The sequence below is a fragment of the Saimiri boliviensis genome, chromosome 4, assembly GCF_048565385.1.
Source record: "Saimiri boliviensis isolate mSaiBol1 chromosome 4, mSaiBol1.pri, whole genome shotgun sequence".
NCBI classification, from domain to species: Eukaryota; Metazoa; Chordata; class Mammalia; order Primates; family Cebidae; genus Saimiri; species Saimiri boliviensis.
This window is the reverse complement of record NC_133452.1, coordinates 166,789,619-166,814,851: the sequence shown is the minus strand read 5'-3', so window position 1 is coordinate 166,814,851 and position 25,233 is coordinate 166,789,619. Positions and strand designations below refer to the sequence as shown.

At 43.4% G+C, this 25,233-nt stretch overlaps 1 long non-coding RNA gene across 1 annotated transcript in view; it reads right to left on the bottom strand.

Annotated features, from left to right (window-relative positions):
- The window catches only part of LOC141584424 (uncharacterized), a 50,205-nt gene extending 30,068 nt beyond the window's left edge, over window positions 1-20,137 (bottom strand). The window contains exon 1 of the long non-coding RNA XR_012517482.1: window positions 20,022-20,137. This is a non-coding gene — a long non-coding RNA (uncharacterized LOC141584424). The remainder of the gene's footprint in view (window positions 1-20,021) is intronic.
- Between the last annotated feature and the right edge of the window lie 5,096 nt (window positions 20,138-25,233).

Below are 25,233 nucleotides of genomic sequence, written 5' to 3'. Positions count from 1 at the left end.
TGGGAGGTGGAGGGTGCAATGAGCCAGTATCGTGTCATTGCACTCCAACCTGGGTTACAGAGCAAGAAAGACTCCATCTCAAAAATATATATATGTATATGTATGTATGTATATATATATATATATATATATATATATATATACATATACTGTTAACAACACATCTCATACATGTTGATATGTTTATACGAGGGGAAACTAGTTCGGGTCTACACAGGAAATCTGCATTTTCCTCCCAATTTCGGTGTGATTCTAAAACTAATTTAAAATAAAACCTTTATTTAAAAATTGTAATTTTTAAAAATATCTCCTTACTTATTTGTACTAATAAGAAGCAGTAATTGACACTAACTACTCCTACTTTTCAAAACAAGGGCATTCATGATGCTGCAAAGTAATTGATGCAAACATATGTAATTTCAAAGAAATGCCTATTTTACAAGATTTATGTTAAAATAACACATCCATGTAAACATATTTATCATATATTTTTTCTTGTGGTGTGGTTCACTTTCTAGGAAATCTGGTCACCTTAGAACCAAGGAAAGACTTCAGATTTTGGACACTATTTCAATTTACAGCAGGACGTTTTCAAAAGTATAACTTAAAAAAAATTAAAATAGCAATTGATAGTGACTGAATCACTTATTATAATGAATGCCTGTCTTTGTTTTGTTTCCCAGCATTCCTTTTAGCTACAATACAACAAAAGCAAATATTTGCCACTGGAAAAAAATATTCAAAGAAAGACTGTAAAGGGAATTTGTGAGCACAATTATTCAATGTTTCATGATGATGCTTTCTAATACTGAAAAGTTAAAAGGGTTACTCAAAGTTATCCCCCCAAAGATGCTTTGAAGTAATCGATGAAACTAGAGAAACAAAAGTGGCAGGACAATCAATGCGACTTTAGATGTCACTGTGTCTCGTGAGAAAAAGTAATTTACCTTTAGAGGATTGCTAAGAATGACTGGAAACCCAGACTCTGGAATGCATCTAAATTTAGTTGTCAATATCACTAGCAATGAAGGTGATAAAAAGGGATCTGTGTTTTATTTCTGTAATACAATACCAATGCAGTATTTAACGCTCCAAGGAAAATAAGTTATACCTGAAATACAGTTGACAATATCAGAATCAAAATAAGCTTCCTGACCAGGCACGGTGGCTCATGACTATAATCCCAACACTTTGAGGGGCCAAAGCAGGTGGATAATCTGAGGTAGGGAGATCGAGACCCGCCTGACAAACACGGAGAAACCCCATCTCTACTAAAAATACAAAAATTACCCAGGCTTGGTGGTGCATGCCTGTAATCCCAGCTACTGGGGAGGATGCGGCAAGACAATCGCTTAAACCAGGGAGGAGGTGGGTGTGCTGGGCCAAGATCACACCATTCCTCTGCCCTACTGTATGTGTAAAAATGCAAATTCACTGAACCAGACTAAATTGTATTCAGTGGAAGGCTGATCAAAAAATTCAAAAGAATGTAACTTTTGTTTTATCTACTTCTTACCTAGAACCACCCCCCACCCCGCCTTCCTACCTCCAGTTGTTCCACCTCACTGAACCGAATGACTTTACATCTTGCACATATTGATTGGTGTCTCATGTCTCTCTAAAATATATAAAAGCAAGCTCTACCCTGACCACCTTGGGCCCATGTTGTCAGGACCTCCTGAGGCTGTGTCATGGGTATGTCCATAACCTTGGCAAAATAAGCTTTCTACTTGACTGAGACCTGACTCAGATATTTAGGGATCACAATCCACAATCACCATGGTGTGACATTTGACTACAGCATTCAGTACAGAGATGAGCTATACAGGTATGGTATGTAGCCTGAAAGCAAGAAGCTATACCATATCACTTACACCATCCAGGTTTTACAAGGACACTTGATGGTGTGTGCACAAAGATGAAATCACTAAGGACACATTTCTTAGAAAGTATCCACATTGTTAGGAGACGCTTGAGTGTATTTTAAATGGTTAAAGCCTAGGAGGAAAAAAAAAAAAAAAAAAAAAAAAAAAAAGCAACTGAACTCCTGTTATGGTTTAATAACAAAGCTTAATAGAGTTAACATATTTCACCTAATCTAAGATGCTAATAATTAACACACATTATTTTATGCAACATCACAAATAGGCTGCCAATTAAACCAACTTTCTGAATGACAACAAAAATGTAAACTTTCTTCTATTAATGCCAGGAAAGTAAAATGAATATGAATCATGGTTTTGACATGTTAAAGCAAAAAAGGGGAAAGCTGTTAGCCTGAGGTCTTCCCTAAGCAAACGAAACCGAACTTCGAGGCATGCGAACTGACTTAAAAACGTTAACCAACCAACCAGTCAATGACAAAATACCCAGCTGCCAGCTGGCTGTATGACTATTGACGCTGAGGGAACCATCCCCACAACCGGCGGTCGCCCAACTGGAGCCAATGAGAAACCTCACTCAGCAGCCACCGCTGAGAGCTGGAAGACCCAAGCCCTGTTTCTCACTCTGGTGCTTCAGGCACGATTCAAGCATCATTCCTTCCTTCAAATTTGCCTAAAATTCTTCTAACCCCTAAATTCTAACTTTTAACCGTAACCCTTATCCCTAATCCTCACCCTAAACTCTAACGATACGTTAGTTTCTACGTTTGCACTGATATGTCAGTGTTGATTATTAAAACTTGCACTGCAGCCACCGGGCCTCGGGCGGGGAGAACCTAGGTGCGAAGGATTCAGAGGAGCTTTCGGTGTCCAGTTTTCCATACCGAGATCTTACCAGTCTCTGACCCTAAGCATTGAAGGGCTGCGAACAGGAAGGAATTTACTCACTGTAGACGTGGCCCAGAGTTGTAGCGAGGCTATGCCCACTAGGCCTGTGCCATGGAGCATGCAGCTCCACACTCACGGTTCCCAACAGACATATACTGAGAAGACTGCAACCCCGCAGACCGGCAGGATGCCGCGTGATGCACGCCAGGGCCTGGATGCCACACCACGCAAGCCGGCGCTGGGACGATGCACCACATGCCCCTAACCCCAACCCACCCCTAATCCCTAACCCCTAACCCTAACCCTGAGCCTAACCACGTTAAGTATAGGTTGCAATGAGCACAGATTGTGCTAATGCTCTCCACCTTTGGCAACAGAGCTACACTCTGTCTCAAAAAGGAAAAATACAAAAAAATAGCTAGGCATGGTAGTAGGAGACTAATCTCAACTACTTTAGGGGGCTGAGGCAGGGGACTTTTTTGAACCCAGGTAATGAAGGTTACAGTGAACTGAGATCGCCCCACTACACTCGAACCTGGACAACAGTGCAAGACTTCATCTGCAAAGGAAAATAGAGACACAGTTAAACACACACTGCACTAATAAGACATGCAAACAGACATCAGGCACATAACAAGATGATCAGTATCATTACCATTACGACCATCTACACCGAAACCACAATGGCATATACCTTTGACACACACTAGAAAGGCTATAATCTAAAGAAATGTAAAATAACAAGTGTTAGCAAGGTCTGAGAGAAATGACCATCCTTAAATACCGTATGGGGAATATAAAATAGTGCAGCCTTTTTTGTTTAAACATGTATGTTACTGCGATTTAGGTTTTGGGGTACATTTGAAGAATATTCAAGATTGTCGCATAGGTACATACTTGGCAATGTGGTTTGCTGCCTTTCTCCCTATCGCCTATATCTGGCATTTGTCCCCATGATATCCCTCCCCAACTCCCACTACATGCCCTCCACAGACCCCAGTGTGTGATGCTCACCTCCCTTTGTCCATGTGTTCTCACTGTTTAACACCCGCCTATGAGTGAGAACATGCAGTGTTTGATTTTCTGTTCCTCTGTCAGTTTGCCGAGATTGATGCTTTCCAGGTTCATCCGTGTCCGTACAAAGGACACGAACTCGTCGTTTTCTATGTATATGTGCCACATTTTCCCTGTCCAGTCTATCATCGTTGGGCATTTGGGTTGGTTCCAAGTCTTTGCTATTGTAAACCATGCTGCAATGAACATTCGTGTGCACGTGTCCTTGTAATAGAACCATTTATAATCCTTTGGATATATACTCAGTAATGGGATTGCTAGGTCAAATGGAATTTCTATTTCTAGGTCCTTGAGGAATTGGCACACTGTCTTCCACAATGGTTGAACTAATTTGCACTCCCACCAACAGTGTAAAAGTGTTCCTATTTCTCCACATCCTCTCCAGCATCTGTCGTCTCTAGATTTTTTAACGATGGCCATTCTAACTGGCGTGAGATGGTATCTCAATGTAGTGTTGATTTGCATTTCTCTACTGCAGCCTATTTTTAACACAGTTTGCTGATTCCTCAAAAAGTTAAAAATACGCCGGGCATGATAGCTAATGCCTATAATCACAGCACACTGGGAGACAGAGACAGGTGGATTACATGAGCCCGGGAGTTAAAAGCTAGCCAGGATGACACAGCAAAACCCAACCTCTACTAGAAATACAAAAATTAACCAGGCATGGTGGCACACACCTGTAGTCCCAGCTACATGGGAGGCTGAGACAGGAGGATTGCGTGAGCCCAGAATGTGGAGGCTGCAGTAAGCTGAGATTGCATCACTGCACTGCAGCCTAGGAGACAGCACAAGACCTCATCTCAAAATGGAAAGGCCAAACATGGTGACTCACACCTGTAATCCCAGCACTTTGAGGGGTGGAGGCAGAAGGATCTCTTGAAGTCAGCAGTTAAAAACCACCTTGGCCAGCATGGCAAAACCCGGTCTCTACTAAAAATATGAAAATTATCCGGGTGTGGTGGTATGCACCTGTAATCCCAGCTACTTTGGAGGCTGAGGCAGGAGAATTGCTTGAACCCAAGAGACTGAGGTTCCAGTGAGCTAATATCAGGCCACTGCACTCCAGCCTGGCCAACAGAGAGGCAAGATCGCACCAAAAAAAAAAAAAAAAAAAAAAAGAAAGAAAGAAAAAGAAAGAAAAGAAAAGAAAACCATAATGCCTGGGACTGGAGGAGTGTAGTGGCTCACGCCTATAATCCAGCACTTTGGCAGACTGAGACGAGCATGTACCTCAGGTTGGGAGTTTGAGACCAGCCTTACCAACATAGAGAAACCTCGTCTCTACTGAAAATACAAAAATTAACTGGGCGTGGTGGTGCTCACCTGAGGAATCACTTGAACTTGGGAGGTGGAAGTTGCAGTAAGCCGATTGTGCTACTACACTCCAGGCCTGGGTGTCAGAGCGAGACTCCATCTCCAAAAGAAAAAAAAATACAAAAACTTAGCTGGGCATGTTAACAGGAGCCTGTAATCTCAGCTACTCGAAAGGTGAGACACAAGAGTCATGTGAACCCAAGAGTGGGAGGTTGCAGTGAGCCGAGATCGCACCACTGCACTTTAGCCTGGGTAAAAGTGCAAGACTCCATCTCAAATTAAAAAAAGAAAGTGAAAAGACAGCACACAGTGCATTATATATCTAACAACAGTCTGTTAACCACAGTGTATAATTTGTCTGACTCAACAACAAAAGCAACCAAATTACAAAATCTAAAAACAGCTGAACACACACTTCAACAATATGACATGCAAATGGAAAACAAGCACATAACAGGATGATCAATATAACTCTCATTATGGCAATCTACATGGAAACCACAATGATAAACTCCTTTAACACACACTCAAAAGGCTATAATCCAAATAAATAGAAAATAACAAGTGTTAGCAAGGTCAGAGAGAAATCACCATACTTAAATACCACATGTGAATATAAAATGGTGCAGCCTATTTTTAACATAGTTTCGTATTTACTCACAAGTGAAAAATAGTCTGGGCACAATAGCTGATGCCTGCAACCAGAGCACATTGGGAGGCCGAGACAGGTAAATCACGTTGAGTCCAGCAGTTGACGATAACCCAGGACGACTTAGCAAAACCCCATCTCAACTAAAAATACAAAAATTAGCCAGGCATGGTGGCACACACCTGTAGTCACAGCTACTGGAGAGGCTGACACAGGAGGATTGCTTGAGCCCAGAATGTGGAGGTTGCAGTAAGCCGAGATTACACCACTGCACTCCAGCCTGGGAGACAGCACAAGACCCCGTCTCAAAAAAGAAAGGCTGGGCATGGCAGCTCATGCCTGTAATCCCAGCATTTTGGGAGGCCGAAGCAGAAAGATCGCTTGAGGTCAGGAGTTCGATACCAGCTTGCCCAACATGGTGAAACCCCGGTACCTGTAATCTCAGTTACTTGGGAGGCTGAGGCACAAGAATTGCTTGAACCCAGGAGGCAGAGGTTCCAGTGAGTAGTTGTCAGGCCACTGCACTCCAGCCCGGCAGACAGAGCAAGACCTATCTCAAAATAAAAAAGAAAGAAAACCAAAATACCTAGGAGTGGCAGGTGCAGTGGCTCACGCCTGTAATCCCAGCACTATGGGGAGTTGAGGCAAGCAAATCAACTGAGGTTGAGAGTTTGAGACCAGCCTGACCATTGTGGAGAAACAACATCTCTATAAAAAATACAAAAAATTTGCCGGGCGTGGTGGCACAGGTCTGTAATCCCAGCTAGTCAGAAGGCTCAGGGAGAAGAATCGCATGAACCCTGGAGGTGGAAGTTGCAGTGAGCCGATATTGCACTAATGCACTCCTGCCCGGGTGACACAGCAACAGTAATACACCATCTCAAAAATCAATAAATAAATACAGAAAATTGGCTGGGCATGGTACTGGGAGTATGTAATGTCAGCTACTTGGCAGGCTGAGGCAGGAGAATCATCTGAAACCAGGAGGTAGAGGTTGCCATGAGCCGAGATCACACTACTGCACTCCAGCCAGGGAAACAGAGCTAGACTCTGTCCATCTCATGAAAAAAAAAAAAAAAAAAAAGATAGGGGGAACACAACCCACAGAAAGGAAGAAAATATTTGTGCATTACATGTCTAACAGTCTGTTAGCCACGATGTGTTATTTGTATAAATCAACAACAAAAACAACCAAATTACTAAATGGAGAAACAGCTGAACCCACACTCCGCCAATAAAACACTGAAATGTAAAACAGGCACATAAGAGATGGGTAATATCATTATCATTAGGGCCATCTTAACTGTATGACATACTCAATGTCATACACAATGACATACACACGCTTTGCCAAAAATACATGTTGATGGAAAACAAGCACATAAAAAGATGATCACTATCATGACTATGGCCATCTAAACTGAAACTATGACATACTCCCTCACACACACTAGAAAGGATATAATCCAACAAATGTTAATTAACAAGTGTTGGCAAGGTGAGAGAGAAACCACAATCTTTAAATACTGTACAGGGAACAAAATCGGTGCATCCTGTGTTTCACATAGTTCGGTAATTCCTCAAAAAGAAAAAAAAAACTAGCTGGGCACGTCAGTTGATGCCTGTAATCCCAGCACAAGGGGAAGCTGAGGCAGGTGCATTGCGTGACTCCAGGAGTTCAAGACCAGCAAGGATGACAAAGCAAAACCACCTCTCTACTGGAAATACAAAAATTAGCCAGTTCATAGTGGCACACACCTTCAGTCCAGCTTGGGTGCCAGCATAAGATCCTGTCTCAAAAAAGAAAGCATGGCCATGGTGGTTCATGCCTGTAATCCCAGCACAAGGGGAAGCTGATGCAGGTGCATCATGTGACTCCAGGAGTTCAAGACCAGCAAGGACGACATAGCAAAACCACCTCTCTACTGAAAATGCCCAAATTAGCCAGTTCATGGTGACACACACCTGTAATCCCAGCACTTTGGTAGGCTGAGACGGACAAATCATTTAACATTCGGAGTTCAAGACCAGCTTGGCCAATATGGCCACTCAGACCCTGGATTCTACCTCTGCAGCCCACCTGCACCTGAACCCTCCTCCCCACATCGGTAAAAGCCTGGAACTCTCAGAACAGCAGACCTCACCAGCCATGGAACTTGATAGTCCTCAAGTTCCTGAGGATGGAGCTGCTGAGCCGGGCCCTCAAGTCCTTCTGCCTCATTTGCTCTCCTGGGATTGGAGGGGAGAGAGAGATGAAGACACGGCTGGTCCAGAATTATCCGCTGCACCCTGACAGTCACCCTGCAGAAAATCCCACTGATCTCACCAAGTGTGTCCCAAAGCTGCCTGCCTCTCCGCATCTCTGACCCTCAGTCCTGATCCATCCACCGTTATCCTGTGTCTGGACTCCTGCAGGAGCTGACCCAGGAGCGTTTCCCCAGGGAGGCAGCTTCTGATGCCCAGAGAACAGAGGCTGCCCCTGAGCCCACCTGTGGATGGCACTATCAGAAAGGCTACCTGGAGGTGAGTAATGCCTGAGCTACATCTTTTTTTCTTCCTTTCACATTTTTGGTGGGGTTTGGGGAGGGGGGAGATCTCACTATGTTGCTCTGGCTGGCCTCAAGCTCTTGAGCTCAAGTGATCCTCTGCCCTAGGCCTCCTAAAGTGCTGGGATTACAGCCTGAGCTACACATAAAATGACCAGGAGGTGGACACCAGGAAGGCAGAGGATGGGGCTGGGAAGAGGGAGGGGAGGCTTTGAGACAGGGAACAGCATGACTCAGAGGACACAGTGCGGCCAGAGGAGTGTGTGGGAAGGGTCACTTGGCACTTTCGGGTCAGGCAGGAATTTGGGGTCTCCTGTGCTTCACTGGGTGAGGGGGGCATCATCAGAAGGCAGCTGCCTGGAGAAGAATTTTTATTTTTTGAGATGGAGTCTTGCTCTTACCAGGCTGGAGTGTAGTGATGCAATCTCAGCTCACTGCAACCTCCGCCTCCTGTGTTCAAGCGGTTCTCCTGCCTGAGATTCTGGAGTAGCTGAGATGATAGGTGCCTGCCACCATGCTTAGATAATCTTTGTAGTTTTTAATAGAAATAGCATTTTGCCATGTTGGCCAGGCTGCTTTTGAACTCCTGATCTCAGGTGATCCGCCTGCCTCCACCTCCCAAAGTGCTGGGATTACAGGTGTGAGCCACCATGCCTGAAGGAGGCCACGCAGGAGGCTGGAGAAACAGTCCAAGTGACAGATGGACATTGGGACAGCTGGGCATAGAGAGGAAATAAACTCCTTCCCTTCATGCCCCTTGCCTCCCTCCCTCTCTCCCACCTTTCTTTCCTTTCTTCCCTACTCCTTTCTTCTGCTCTCCCACCCTTTCTTTCTTCCCTTTTTTCCTTTCCTCCCTCCCCCCTCTCTTCCTTCTCTCCCTCATTCCTTCTCTTCCTCCTTCAACTCTTTCCTTCCCTCCATCTGTCCTCCCCTTTCCTATGTGTCCTTGCCTCCCTCCTCTTCACTCCTCCCCTCCTCTCCTTTCTCCCCTCCCTCCTTTCTTCCCTTCATCTCTCCCTCCCTTCTCTCCACCCTCCTATCTCCTGTAGTTCTCAAACACTGATCCAGCACCTTCTGCATGAGGAGCACTAACTAGATACTGAGTCTGCCACAGGGAGTGGCCCGTGCTGCTGTGGAGCTTCCAGTCTAAGGAGAGCGAGGCCATCGGCCCCTGCCAGGAGCCTCCTGCAGGGCCCTTTAGGAAGTGCGAAGTGCTGGGGAAAAGCAAAAACAAACCCAGGACAGGCCAAGGAAGGGAGCTGCTGGGAGGAGAGGGATGGGCGGGCCATGTCCTTGCTGGATGGTGGTGAGGGAGGCAGCCCTGACTGCAGGGGGTGCTGGAGGGGACAATGGTCTTCTGGAAGGAGGGTGGTCCAGGTGGAGGGAACAGCTAAAGCAGATGCCTGGAGGGATGTGTGAACATCAGGCAGGTGTGAGGATGGGGAAGAATGGTAGGTGGAAAACGGAGGGAGACTGGTGGAAGGTGAGGCTGGAGGCAATGAGGCAGCCCAGGGTGAGCCTGGTGGGCCACTCTGGGGCCTTTGGCTCAGATCGAGAAAAATGGGGCCGCTGTGGGTCTGAGCAGAGGAGGGTGCAATGGATTCAGCTCACACAGGTCTCCTGTGGCTGGAAGGGCAGAGAGGCTGGGACAGAAGTAGGGAGTGAGCCAGGGCCTTGCTTCTGGATGCATTTTCAAGGTGATGCCAAGCAAATCTTCTGACTAACGGAGTGCAGGAGAAAAAGGCATTGATCTGACCCAGGGCCCGGGGCCTGAACACTAGAGAGAGGAGTCCCCATCCATTGCGATGGGGAAGGAGCGGGGCAGATCTGCACAATGGGCAACTCACAGAGACAAGAACAAAGACAGACCCACCGGCTCCCACTCAGCTCTCCCCTCCCCATCGCCCATGCCAGGGCCTGTGTCTCCCTCCCTACTGCCTGCCTGGTCCATCCCTTTCCCAAAAGCCAAACCTAACAGCGATTCCTCTTCTTGGTGATGAAGAAATTCAGAAGGAGGAGGCTCAGGAAGACAGCGATGGCAGTGAGGGAGGAGGGCACAGAGGGCACAGAATGTCAGGAGATCCCAAGGAGCCCAGCTGCCAGAGGTGTGTGAACCACAGCAACTGCATCTTGAATAGGAGATGGGTAAAAGGAGGCTGAGACCTACTGGGCTGCCTTCCCAGGCAGTGAAGGCATTCTAAGTCACAGGATGACATAGGAGGTCAGCACAAGATACAGGTCACAGAGACATTGTCGATAAAACAGGCTGCAGTAAAGAAGCCAATCCAAAACCCATCAAAACCATGATGGCCAGGAGAGTGACCTCTGGTCGTCCTCACTGCCACATTGCCACCAGTGCCTTGACAGTTTATAAATGCCATGGCAACATCAGAAAGTTGCCCTGTATGATCTATAAAAGGGGAGTCATGAATAATCTACCCCCCCTATTCAGCATGTCATGAAGAAATAACCCTAAAGATGGGCACCAGTGCCCTCTGGGCTGCTCTATGGAGTAACCATTCTATCTTTACTTTCCTAAAAAACTTGCTTGTCTAGGAAAGCATAAACTTGCTCTGTGGCTCACACCTGTAACCCCAGCACTTTGGGAGGCTGAGGGAGGCGGATCACCTGACGTGAAGAGTTTGAGAGCAGCCTGGCCAACATGGTGAAACCCCATCTCTACTAAAAATATAAAAATTAGCCAGGTGTGGTGGCAAGTACCTGTGATCCCAGCTACTTAGGAGACTGAAGCAGAAAAATCACTTGAACCCCAGAGGAGTAGGTTGTAGTGAGCCAAGATCACACCACTGCCCTCTATCTAGCCTGGGCAACAGAGTGAGACTCCATCTGAAAAACAAACAAACAAAAAAAACACCAACCAAACAAAAAAAAAATGTGTTTTCACTTTATGTACTCACCCCGAGTTGTTTCTTGCACGAGATTCAAGAACCCTCCCTTGGGGTCTGGATCGGGTCCCCTTTCCTGTAACACAGCTGCAGATCCTGCAGGGGGTCAGACTTGGGTCCTAAGATGCAGTCGGGGAATGTCATAATGGCAGCCACCAGGTCTCAGGGATCTGGGCTCATGGGGGTCTGCTGGGTCAGGAGGCACCTGCTGAATATGGGGTTCTTCAATGTCAGGGAGGGGAATGGTCCACTTACACGATGGGGAGAGGATTATATTCAAGACAGAACATGCACGCACATGGCGGACTATGAGATGTTCCTGGCCACAACAGTGAAATTGGGACCTCTGGAATCAGGACCAGGTTCAAATCCTGACTCTGACGCTTGTGAGTGTGGCCTTGGGGCAAGCCACCTCCCTAATGTGCAATTCTCTTGTCTGCACAATGGGAACAGAGTTGTCTTTATTTTGCATGTTTGCTTATTACATTTAATTATTTCCCTAATCTTCATTTTACCCTCATGAGGGTTGTCAGACTTAGCAAAGCATCATGCAGATGCACAGTTACCTTCGAAGACAAAGAGTAAATAAGGTTTTAGTTTAAGTCTCGTGCATTATTTGAGACATACACGAAGAGTCCAAAACTCACACTTCACTGGATGTCCTGTGTTTTCTCTGGCAACCCAGCTCCCCACCGACATGGTGCTTTTGGGATAGTTCTCTCCCGCTCTCAGCTTTGGTTTCTATATCTGGAAAATGTGGAAGTGGGAGGTAGAATAAATGATTTTTAAGTTGCTGTGACTTTCTGAGAGTCCTTCACATGTTACTTGAGCCCATTCTCTTGCCAAGCCCAAGCCCCACCCCAACTCCAGTCTGCATGCCTCAGTTTCCCCTCTCAGTCCTTAGGAATACTGTTTTTTTTAAAAAAACTGGAGTCTCGCTTTGTTACCCAGGCTAAAGGGCAGTGTCACGATCTTGGCTCACTGCAACCTCTGCTTCCCAACCAATGCTGTCTCAGCCTCCCGAGTAGCTGGGAATATAGGCGTGAATCATTATGCCTGGCTAATTTTTATATTTTTAGTATAAAAATTAGGGTTTCACCATATAGGGTTTCACCATGTTGCCAGGCTGGTCTCGAACTACTGGCCTCAAGTGAACTACCCGTTTCAGCCTCCCTAAGTACTGGGATTACAGGTTTGACCCACCCCACCCAGCTCAAAGACAATGGAACACTACTTTCTAATCTTGAGTCAGTTTCACTTATGCAGCAATGGCGCCAGCTGGTGGCTCCATGGAGAAGTGCCCTGAGGGTAAACTGCCCACAGCAGGGATCGGAAAAACACTCAAAGGAATCTGACAGAAGATTAGCATCTCTGGGAGAAAAAAAATGGTTCAATAAACTGTAGCAACCCCAGTATCCACACCTCCTTCACCAGGATCTCATGGTGATGTTAGGAGCTGTCTACCAAGAGGCAGGAAAAATGCACAGGGAAAGTGACACAGTGCATTATCTGCAGGTATCTTGGTCTTCTCTGATTTTTTTTTTTTTTTTTTTTTTTTTTGAGGTGGAGTCTTGCAATGTCCCTCAGGCTGGAGTGCAGTGGTGTAATCTCATCTAACTGCAACTTACACCTCCCGGGTTCAACTGATTCTCCTGCCTTAGCCTCCTTAGTAGCTGGGATTACAGGGGCCTGCCACACCATGCCTGGCTAATTTTTGTATTTTCAGTAGAGATGAGGTTTTGCCATGTTGTCCAGGCTGGTCTTGAACTCCTGACATCAAGTGATCCACCTGCCTCAGACTCCTAAAGTGCTGAAATTACAGGCATGAGCCACCACAGACAGCCTGGTCTCCTCTGATTTTAGCAATGATGGTGTCGACCTGATCAATTGCCCTGAATTTTCCCTTGTTCTTCCTGTCTGTCTCTTTCTTCCTAATGAAGCCAGGTATGCACTACACATCAAGCACTGTCTGAGTGCCTTCTATTGCATTTGCTAAGCACCTAATGTTTGCAAGGCCCTAGAATACAAGGTGAAGGAATTAGAAAAAAGTCCTGGCCCCTAGTCCTGCCAAAAACAATCATATGTATGCGCATTTGATTTTTTAAAAAGTATTCAATTATAATCAAAATGCCACTAACATTTTCACAAGGTCAGGCGCAGTGGCTCACACCTGTAATCTCAGCACTTTGAGAGGCCAAGATGGGTGTATCATTTGAGGTCAGGAGTTGGAGGCCAGCCTGGCTGACGTGGTGAAACCTGGTGTCTACTAAAAATACAAAAATGAGCCAAACCCAGTGGCACACGCCTATAATCCCAGCTCCTCAGGGGGCCGAGACTGGAGAACTGTTTGAAACCAAGAGGCGGAGGTTGCAGTGAACTGAGATTGTACCACTGCACTCCAGCCTAGGTGATGTAGCCAGACTGTCTCAAGAAAATAAAACATTTTTTACTATTTTTAGAAAGAGTGTCTTGCTCTGTCTCAGAGCTGGAATTCAGTGGCGTGATCACAGTTCACTGAAACCTTGAACTGCTGGGCTCAAGGGATCCTCCTGCCTCAGCCTCCCAAGTAGTTAGTACTATAGGTGCACACTATAACCAACATGCCCAGTTAATATAAATTTTTTTTTGTAAAGATAGGATCTCTCTGGTTGGTATGTTACTCAGACTAGCCTTGATCTCCTGGCATCCAGTGATCCTCCCACCTCAGCCTCCATATGCCATTATACCTTAATGGTACCTAGCCAGGGCTTAGTACTTAAATGTACTTAGTATTTAAATGTACTTAGCCAGAATCACATATACCTGTGATCCCAGTACTTTGGGAAGCCGAGGTAGGATGATCACCTGAGGCCAGGAGCTTGAGAGCACCTGCCCAACATACTGAAACCACATCTCTACTAAAAATACAAAAAAAATTATCTAGGTGTGGTAGTGCCTGTAATCCCAGCTACTAGGGAGGCTGAGGCACATGAATTGCTTGAACGTTGGAGGTGGAGGTTGCAGTGAGCTGAGATCACACCATTGCATCAGCCTGGCCAACAGAGGGAGACTCTGTCTCAAACAAACATCTAGCCAGGGCTCTGGAAACCATGGCATATAGTATCTACACAGGAGACATAGAGATCCCACCATCTGTTTTTTTTTTTTTTTTTTTTTTTTTTCTTTTGAGACGGAGTTTCGCTCTTGTTACCCAGGCTGGAGTGCAATGGCTCTGTCTCGGCTCACCGCAACCTCCGCCTCCTGGGTTCAGGCAATTCTCCTGCCTCAGCCTCCTCAGTAGCTGGGATTACAGGCATGTGCCACCATGCCCAGCTAATTTTTTGTATTTTTAGTAGAGACAGGGTTTCACCATGTTTTCCAGGATGGTCTCGATCTCTCAACCTCGTGATCCACCCGCCTCGGCCTCCCAAAGTGCTGGGATTACAGGCTTGAGCCACTGCGCCCGGCTCACCATCTGTTTTTATACAGCTCATGAGCTGCCCAAGAATGTTTATTGGTTTTATATTTTTAAATACTTGAAAAAAATCAGACTGGGCACAGTGGCTCACACCTGCAATCCCAGCACTTTGGGAGGCTGAAGTGGGAGGATCACCTGAGATCAGGAGTTGGAGACCAGCCTGGCTAACATGGTGAAACCCCATCTCTACTAAAATACAAAGATTAGCCAGGCCTGGTGGCACACACCTGTAATCCCAGACTATAGTGCAGTGGTTCAGTCTTGGCTCACTGCAATCTCTGCCTCCTGGGTTCAAGTAGTTCTCCTGCCTCAGCCTCCCAAGTAGCTAGGACTACAGGTGTGTACCACCATGCCCACCTTTTTTTTTTTTTTTGTATTATTAGTAGAGATGGAGTTTCACCATGTTGGGGAGGATGGTCTCGATCTCCTGACCTCATGATCTGCCCACCACAGCCTCCCAAAGTCATGGGATTACAGGCATGAGCCCCAGCTTTTTTTTTTTTTTTTTTTGAGAGAGGGTCTCGCTCTGTGGAGGTGCAGGCTGTGCTGAGTTCTGACTGTACTACTGCACCCAGGCTGGAGTGCAGAAGTGACATAACGGCTCACTGCAGCCTCCACCTTCCCTGGATTCAAACGATCCTCCCCCTTCAGCCTCGTGAGTAGCTGGCTACAAGAACATGCCAACATGCCTGGCTAATTTTTTTGTGTTTTTTTTTTTGTAGAGACTGGGTCCCTCTATGTTATGCACGCTGGTCTCAAACACCTGGCTTCAAGCAGTCCCCCTGCCTTAGCTTCCCAAAGTCCGGAAGTCTGGATATTACAGCGGTGAGCCACTGTACTCAGTCTGTATTATCCTTACAAATGAATATTTTTTTTTTCTTTTTTGAAGACAGGGTCTCAGTCTGTCATCCAGGCTCACTGCATCCAGGTGCAATTGTGGCTGACTGCAGCCTCCAACTCTCAGGCTCAAGCAGTCCTCCTGCTTCAGCCTCCCAGTAGCTGGGACCACAGGTGCACCACCATGTAAGACTAACTTATTTTTTGTAGAGATGGGCTTTCACCCTCCTGCCTGGGCTGATCTCAAACAGCTGGACTCAAATGATCCTCCAGCCTCAGCCTCCCAAAGTGCTGGGATTACAGATGAGAGCTGCCAAACCCAACCTGTTTTATTGCTTATAGTAGTTACCTGTATTAGAAGACATTCCAAGCCGGGCGCAGTGGCTCAAGCCTGTAATCCCAGCACTTTGGGAGGCTGAGGCGGGTGGATCACGAGGTCAAGAGATCGAGACCATTCTGGTCAGCATGGTGAAACCCCGTCTCTACTAAAAAATACAAAAAATTAGCTGGGCATGGTGGCACATGCCTGTAATCCCAGCTACTCAGGAGGCTGAGGCAGGAGAATTGCCTGAACCCAGGAGGCAGAGGTTGCGGTGAGCCGAGATCGCGCCATTGCACTCCAGCCTTGGTAAACAAGAGTGAAAACTCTGTCTCAAAAACAAGCAAACAAACAAACAACAAAAAAAAAGACATTCCATTGTGTTCAAGCCCCTGGCTGACCAAAAACTCCACGGCCATCACTCTGAGCCTGCTTATAGAGAAGACTAGTAGGGGTTGCATTGCCTTTTCTTTTTTCTTTTGAGATGGAGTCTTCTCTGGCCCCAGGCTTAAGTGCAGTGGCGTGATCTAAGCTCACTGCTAGCTCCATCTTCGGGGTTCAAGTGATTCTCCTGCCTCGGTCTCCCAATTAGCTGGGATTGCAGGCACATGCAACCATACCCGGTTCATTTTTGTATTTTTAGTAGAGCCAAGGTTTTGCCATGTTAGCCAGGCTGATCTTGAACTCCTGACCTCAAGTGATGTGCCTACCTCAGCCTCCCAAAGTGCTAGGATTACAGGCATGCACCCCCATGCGTGGCAGAAGGATCGGATTTTCTCATTTTATTTTTTAGATGGAGTCTCACTCTGTCACCCAGGCTGGAGTACAATGGTGTGGTCTCGGCTCACTGCAACCTCCACCTCCCGGGATTCTCAGGCCTCAGCCTCTTGAGTAGCTGGGACTACAGGCATGTGCCACCACACCTGGCTAATTTCTGTATTTTTAGTAGAGATGGGGTTTCTATGTTGGCCGTGATGGCCTCGAACTCCTGACCTCTGGTGATCTTCTCACCTCCACCTTCTAAAGTGCTGAGATTACAGGTGTAAACCACCGTGCTGAGCCATGGGTTTTCTTGAACCAAGGCATATTCCTTGTCATGTTTAACAAAATTGTGCCCCAGCCTTGTACTTTCCTTGATTCATCCTCCTTTGAATAGCAAACCTCTCAAAACCTGTAAGGAACATGGAAGAGCCACTAGCCAGGTGGGCTGGGGTCCCAAGCAGTTGCCACCGCCTTTCCCAGGATGTACACGGGGTCTCATGTACCTGTCCTGTTATCTCCTAGGTCAGCTCGTCGACACCGTCTGGGTGAAAAAAGGAGACCAGACCTTGTTTTCTTCCATGTTCAAAGCCAGTATCACCATCCACAACATTGCTGTCAGTGCGTGCCTGACCCACCAGTAGCCTGGAAATATTTAGACCTGGTTTATTAACCACACACCTGCCAGACCCAACCCAGCCAAAACACTAAATCGACCGAACGCAGTGACCCACACCTGTAATCCCATCACTTTGGGAGGCCGAGGCCGGTGGATCTCCTGAGGTCAGGAGTTTGAGATCAGCCTGGCCAACATGGTGAAATCCCATCTCTACTGAAAATATAAAAATGAGCCAGGTGTGGGGGTGCACACCTGTAATCCCAGCTACTTGGGAGGCTGAGGTGGGAGAATCACTTGAACACAGGAGGTGGAGTTGCAGTGAGCTGAGATTGAACCACCGCACTCCAGCCCGGGCAGAGCATGACACTCCATCTCAAAAAACAACAGTAATGAGGCTGGGCCTGGTGGCTCACGCCTGTAACCCCAGCACTTTGGGAAGCCAAGGCGGTGGATCACGAGGTCAAGAGATTGGGACCATCCTGGTCAACATGGTGAAACCCCGTCTCTACTAAAAAATATAAAAAAATAGCTGGGCATGGTGGCACATGCCTGTAATCCCAGCTACTCAGGAGGCTGAGGCAGGACAATTGCCTGAACCCAGGAGGCGGACGTTGCGGTGAGCCGAGATCGTGCCATTGCACTCCAGCCTGGGTAACAAGAGCGAAACTCCGTCTAAAAAAAAAGACGACAACAACAACAACAACAACAACAGTAACAACAACAAAAACACAAACTCAAACTCCAGCCCTTTTTTTTTTTCCTTTTTTTTTTTTTTAAGAGATAGATAGGGACTTCCTGTGTTGTTCAGGCTACAGTGCAGTGGTATAATCATAGCCCACTGCAGCCTCTTACTCCCAGGATCAAACAGTCCTCCCACCTTAGCCTCCTGAGTAGCTGGGATTACAGGTGAATGCTACCATGCCCAACTAATATTTGTGTGTGTGTGTGTGTGTGTGTGTGTGTGGAGATGGGGTCTCACCATGTTGGCCAGGCTGGCCTCAAACTCTGAGCTTCAAGTGGTCCTCCCATCTCAACCTTCCAAAGTCCTGGGATTACAGGTATGAGCCTCTGCTCCTGGCCAAAACCTAATTACACATTCGTGAATGACAGAGAGCATGAGCTTCTGTGTCCTTTAACAATGAAATGCAAAACCCATCGGTATGCTGCATCCAGACCCATCTCACATGCTGGGATACACAAAGACTCCACATAAATGGATGGAGAAAGATTTACCAACCAACTTGAGAGCAAAAATAAGTTAATTAATAAAAAGCAGGAGTTGCAATTCTCGCCTCTGATACAATAAACTTTAAAGCAACAAAGATCAAAAGAGGCAAAGAAGGACATTACATAATGGTCAAAGGATCAATGCAACGAGAAGAGCTAACGATCCTAAATATATACGCACCCAATACAGGAAATCCCAGATTACGTAAGACTTATAAAGAGACAGACTCCCACACAATAATAGGGGGAGACTTCAACATCAATATTAGACAGATCAACGAGACAGAAAATTAACAAGGATATCCAGGACTTGAACTCACATCCGGAACAAGTAAACTTAATAAACATTTATAGAACTCTCCATTTTAAATACACAAAATATACACTCTTATCAGTACCACATCATACCTACTTACAGGTTTAAATGAATTATAGGTTGGCTGCTTGTTTGTTACTTTCTTTCCTCATTTTTTTCCTGTCTCCATTATTAAGCAAAACTACTGGCATAAAAGACGTTTTCAATACCCGTTTTCAGACTGCATTCTAGCCTGGGCAATAAAGCAACACTCCCGTTCTCTCTCCCTCTTCCTCTTTCTTCCTCTCCTTCATTCTTTTTAATTATTCTTTTTTCTTTCTTTCTTTCCTTTTTTTTCCTTAAAAACAACAACGGCCGGACACGGTGGCTCAAGCCTGTAATCCCAGCACTTTGGGAGGCCGAGGCGGGTGGATCACGAGGTCAAGAGATCGAGACCATCCTGGTCAACATGGTGAAATCCCGTCTCTACTAAAAATACAAAAAATTAGCTGGGCATGGTGGTGCGTGCCTGTAATCCCAGCTACTCAGGAGGCTGAGGCAGGACAATTGCCTGAACCCAGGAGGCGGACGTTGCGGTGAGCCGAGATCGTGCCATTGCACTCCAGCCTGGGTAACAAGAGCGAAACTCAGTCTCAAAAACAACAACAACAACAACAACAACAACAACAACAACAACAACAATGAAATGGATTATTCGTTGGATATAACTTTGCTGGGGATGCTGTAACAAAGCGCCACAAATTAAGTGGCTTAGAATAAGACAAATTTGTTGTCTCAGGCCAGATGCCGTGGCTCATGTCTGTAATCCCTGTACTTTGGGAGCATTAGTGAGAGGATAACTTCAGGTCAGGAGTTCAATACCAGCCAGGGCAACAGGATGAAACCCCACCTGTACTAAAAACAATACAGCCGGGAGTGGTGGCTCACACCTGTAATCCTAGAACTTTGGGAGGCTGAGGTTGGCAGATCAAGAGGTCATGAGTTTGAGACCAGCATAGCCAACATGGTGAAACCCCATCTCTACTAAAAATATAAAAATAAGCTGGCTGTGGGGGTGCACGCCTGCAATCCTAGCTACTCAGGAGGCTGAGGCAGGAGAACTGCTTGAACCCAGAGGTGGAGGATGCAGTGAGCTGAGATTGCACCACTGCACTCCAGACTGGAGGAAAGAGCAAGAATCCATCTCGGGAAAAAAAAAAAAAAGCCAGGTATGGTTGCATGTACCTGTGTTCCCAAGCTACTCAGGAGGCTGAGGTTGGAGGATTGCTTGAGTCAGGGAGGATGAGGCTGCAGTGAGCTGAGATCACACCACTTCACTCCAGCCTGGGTGACAGAACAAGACCCTGTCTCAAAGAAAAAATATTTAATTATTTCTTTTTCTTTCACAGGCAACAAATTTTTCTTTTAGTAAGGACAACAGTTACGCCTCCAAGATGTGTTATTTTCAAAAATACAAATACAACCCTTAGATGTATCTTGGAAAATAATACAAATACAACCCCAAGCTGCGTTATTTTCAAAAATACAAATACGACCCTTAGCTGTATCTAGGAAAATAATACAAATACACCCCCAAGCTGCGTTATTTCCAAAAATACAAATACAAACCTTAGATGTATGTCGGAAAATAATACAAATACACCCCCAAGCTGCGTTATTTTCAAAAATAAAAAAACAACCCTTAGATGTATCTTGAAAAATAATACAAATACACCCACAAGATGCGTTATTTTCAAAAATACAAATACAACCCTTAGCTGTATATTGGAAAATAATACAAATACACCCCCAAGCTGTGTTATTTTCAAAAATATAAATACAACTCTGAGCTGTATATCGGAAAATAATACAAAAACACCCCCAAGCTGTGTTATTTTCAAAAATACAAAGACAACCCTTAGCTGTACCTCGGAAAATAATACAAATACACCCCCAAGCTGCATTATTTTCAAAAATACAAATACAACCCTAGCGATATCTCAGAAAATAATACAAATACACCCCCAAGCTGAGTTACTTTCAAAAATAAAAATACAACCTTCAGTGGTATTTCGGAAAATAATACAAATACACCCCCAAGCTGCGTTATTTTCAAAAATACAAATACAACCCTTAGCTGTATGTTGGAAAATAATACAAATACACCCACAAGCTGCGTTATTTTCAAAAATGCAAGTACAACTTTAGCTGTATCTCAGAAAGTAATACATATACACCCCCAAGCTGTAATATTTTCAAAAATACAAATAAAACGCTTAGCTGTATCTCAGAAAATAATACAAATACACCCCCAAGCTGTGTTATTTTCAAAAATACAAATAGAACCCACAGCTGTATATCGGAAAATAATAAAAATACACCCCAAAGCTGTGTTATTTTCAAAAATACAAATAAAACCCTTAGCTGTATCTCGGAAAATAATACAAATACACCCCCAAATTGTGTTATTTTCAAAAATAAAAATACAGCACTTAGCTGAATCTCGGAAAACAATACAAATACACACACACGCTGTGTTATTTTCAAAAATACAAATACAGCCCTTAGCTGTATCTCGGAAAATAATACAAATACACCCCGAAGCTGTGTTATTTTCAAAAATACAAATACAACCCTTAGCTGTATCTCGGAAAATAATACAAATACAGCCCCAAGCTGCGTTATTTTCAAAAATAAAAATACAACACTTAGATGTATCTCGGAAAACAATACAAATAACGCCCGAAGATGTGTTATTTTCAAAAATACAAATACAACCCTTAGCTGTATCTTGGAAAATAATACAAGTACACACACAAGCTGTGTTATTTTCAAAAATGCAAATACAACCCTTAGCTGTATCTCAGAAAATAATAAAAATACACACCCCAGCTGTGTTATTTTCAAAAATACAAATACAACCCTTAGCTGTATCTCGGAAAATAATAAAAATACAATCCAAAGTTGTGTTATTTTCAAAAACACAAATACAACCCTTAGCTGTATTTGGAAAACAATACAAATAGAGCCCCAAGCTGTGTTATTTTCAAAAACACAAATACAACCCTTATCTGTATTTCGGAAAATAATACAAATACACCCCCAAGTTGTGTTATTTTCAAAAATAAAAATACAGCCCTTAGCTGTATCTCAGAAAACAATACAAATACACCCCCAAGCAGTGTTATTTTCAAAAATACAAATACAGCCCTTAGCTGTATATCGGAAAATAATACAAATACACCCCGAAGCTGTGTTATTTTCAAAAAAACAAATACAACCCTTACCTCTATCTCGGAAAATAATCCAAATACAGCCCCAAGCTGCGTTATTTCCAAAAATACAAATACAACCCTTAGACGTATCTCAAAAAACAATACAAATAACGCCCCAAGATGTGTTATTTTCAAAAATACAAATACAACCCTTAGCTGTATCTTGGAAAATAATACAAGTACACACACAAGCTGTGTTATTTTCAAAAATGCAAATACAACCCTTAGCTGTATCTAAGAAAATAATAAAAATACACCTCCAAGCTGTGATATTTTCAAAAATACAAATACAACCCTTAGCTGTATCTCGGAAAATTATACAAATACAATCCAAACTTGTGTTATTTTCAAAAACAAAAATACAACCCTTAGCTGTATCTCGGAAAATAATAAAAATACACCTCCAAGCTGTGATATTTTCAAAAATACAAATACAACCCTTAGCTGTATCTCGGAAAATAATAAAAATACACCTCCAAGCTGTGATATTTTCAAAAATACAAATACAACCCTTAGCTGTATCTCGGAAAATAATACAAATAAAATCCAAAGTTGTGTTATTTTCAAAAACAAAAATACAACCCTTAGCTGTATCTCGGAAAATAAGACAAATACAGCCCCAAGCTGTGTTATTTTCAAAAATACAAATACAACACTTATATGTATTTCGGAAAATAATACAAATACACCCCCAAGTTCTGTTATTTTCAAAAATAAAAATACAGCCCTTAGCTGTATCTCAGAAAACAATACAAATACACCCCCAAGCAGTGTTATTTTCAAAAATACAAATACAGCCCTTAGCTGTACATCGGAAAATAATACAAATACACCCCGAAGCTGTGTTATTTTCAAAAATACAAATACAACCCTTACCTCTATCTCGGAAAATAATCCAAATACAGCCCCAAGCTGCGTTATTTTCAAAAATACAAATACAACACTTAGATGTATCTCTGAAAATAATACAAATAAAGCCCCAAGCTGTGTTATTTTTAAAAATACAAATACAACCCTTAGCTGTATCTCGGATAATATTACAAATACAACCCCAAGCTGTGTTATTTTCAAAAATACAAATACAACCCTTAGCTGTATGTTGGAAAATAATATAAATACACACCCAAGCTGTGTTATTATCAAAAATACAAATACAACACTTAGCTGTATCTCGGAAAATAACACAAATACATGCCGAAGCTGTGTTATTTTCCAAAATACAAATACAACCCTGAGCTGTATCTCGGAAAATAATAAAAATACACACCCAACATGTGTTATTTTCAAAAATACAAATAAAACCCTTAGCTGTATCTCGGAAAATAATACAAATACAGCCCCAAGCTGCGTTATTTTCAAAAATACATATACAACCCTTAGATGTATCTAGGAAAATAATACAAATAACCCCAAAGATGCGTTATTTTCAAAAATACAAATACAACCCTTAGCTGTATCTCAGAAAATAATACAAATACACCCCCAAGTTGTGTTATTTTCAAAAATACAAACACAAACCTTAGCTGTATCTCGGATAATAATACAAAAACACCCCTAAGCTGTGTTATTGGCAAAAATACAAATACAACCCATAGCTGTATCTCGGAAAATACCACAAATACATCCCAAAGCTGTATTATTTTCAAAAATACAAATACAACCCTTAGCTGTATCTCGGAAAATAATACAAATACAACCCCAAGTTGTGTTATTTTCAAAAATACAAATACAGCCCTTTGCTGTATCTCGGAAAACAATACAAATTCACCACCAAGCTGTTTTATTTTCAAAAATACATATACAAACCTTAGCTGTATCTCGGAAAATAATACAAATACAGCCCAAAGCTGTGTAATTTTCAAAAATACAAAAACAACCCTGAGCTGTATATCGGAAAATAATACAAAAACACCCCCCAGCTGTGTTATTTTCAAAAATACAAATACAACCCGTAGCTGTAAGTTGGAAAATAATACAAATGCACCCACAAGCTGTGCTACTTTCAAAAATACAAATACAACCCATAGCTGTATCTTGGAAAATAATACAAGTACACCCACAAGCTGCGTTATTTTAAAAAATGAAAGTAAATCCCTTAGCTGTATCTCGGAAAATAATACAAATACACCCTCAAGCTGTAATATATTCAAAAATAAAAATAAAACCATTAGCTGTATCTCAGAAAATAATACAAATACACCCGCAACCTGTGTTATTTTCAAAAAAACAAATAGAACCCACAGCTGTATCTCGGAAAATAATACAAATACACCCCAAAGCTGTGTTATTTTCAAAAATACAAATAAAACCCTTAGCTGTATCTCGGAAAAAAATACAAATACACCCCCAAGCCGTGTTATTTTCAAAAATACAAATAAAACCCTTAGCTGTATCTCGGAAAATAATACAAATACACCCCCAAGTTGTGTTATTTTCAAAAATAAAAATACAGAACGTAGCAGCATCTCAGAAAACAATACAAATACACCCCCACGCTGTGTTATTTTCAAAAATACAAATACAGCCCTTAGCTGTATCTCGGAAAATAATACAAATACACCGCGAAGCTGTGTTATTTTCAAAAATACAAATACAACCCTTTGATGTATCTCGGAAAACAATACAAATAACGCCTCAAGATGTGTTATTTTCAAAAACACAAATACAACCCTTAGCTGTATCTCGGAAAATCATACAAACACACCCCCAGGCTGTGTTATTTGCAAAAATACAAATACAACCAATAGTTGTATCTCGGAAAATAATAAATATACACCAACAAGATGCATTATTTTCAAAAATAGAAATAAAACCCTTAACTGTATGTCAGAAAATAATACAAATACACCCCCAAGGTGTGTTATTTTCCACAGTACAGATACAACCCTTAGCTGTATCTCGGAAAATAATAAAAATACACCCCAAAGCTGTGTTATTTTCAAAAAAACAAATACAACTCTTAGCTGTATCTCGGAAAATAACACAAACACACCCCCAAGTTGTGTTATTTTGAAAAATACAAATACAGCCTTTAGCTGTATATGGGAAAACAATACAAATTCACCCCCAAGCTGTGTTATTTTCAAAAATACGAATACAACTCTTTGCTGTATCTCGGAAAATAACACAAATACATGCCGAAGCAGTGTTATTTTCAAAAATACAAATACAACCCTGAGCTG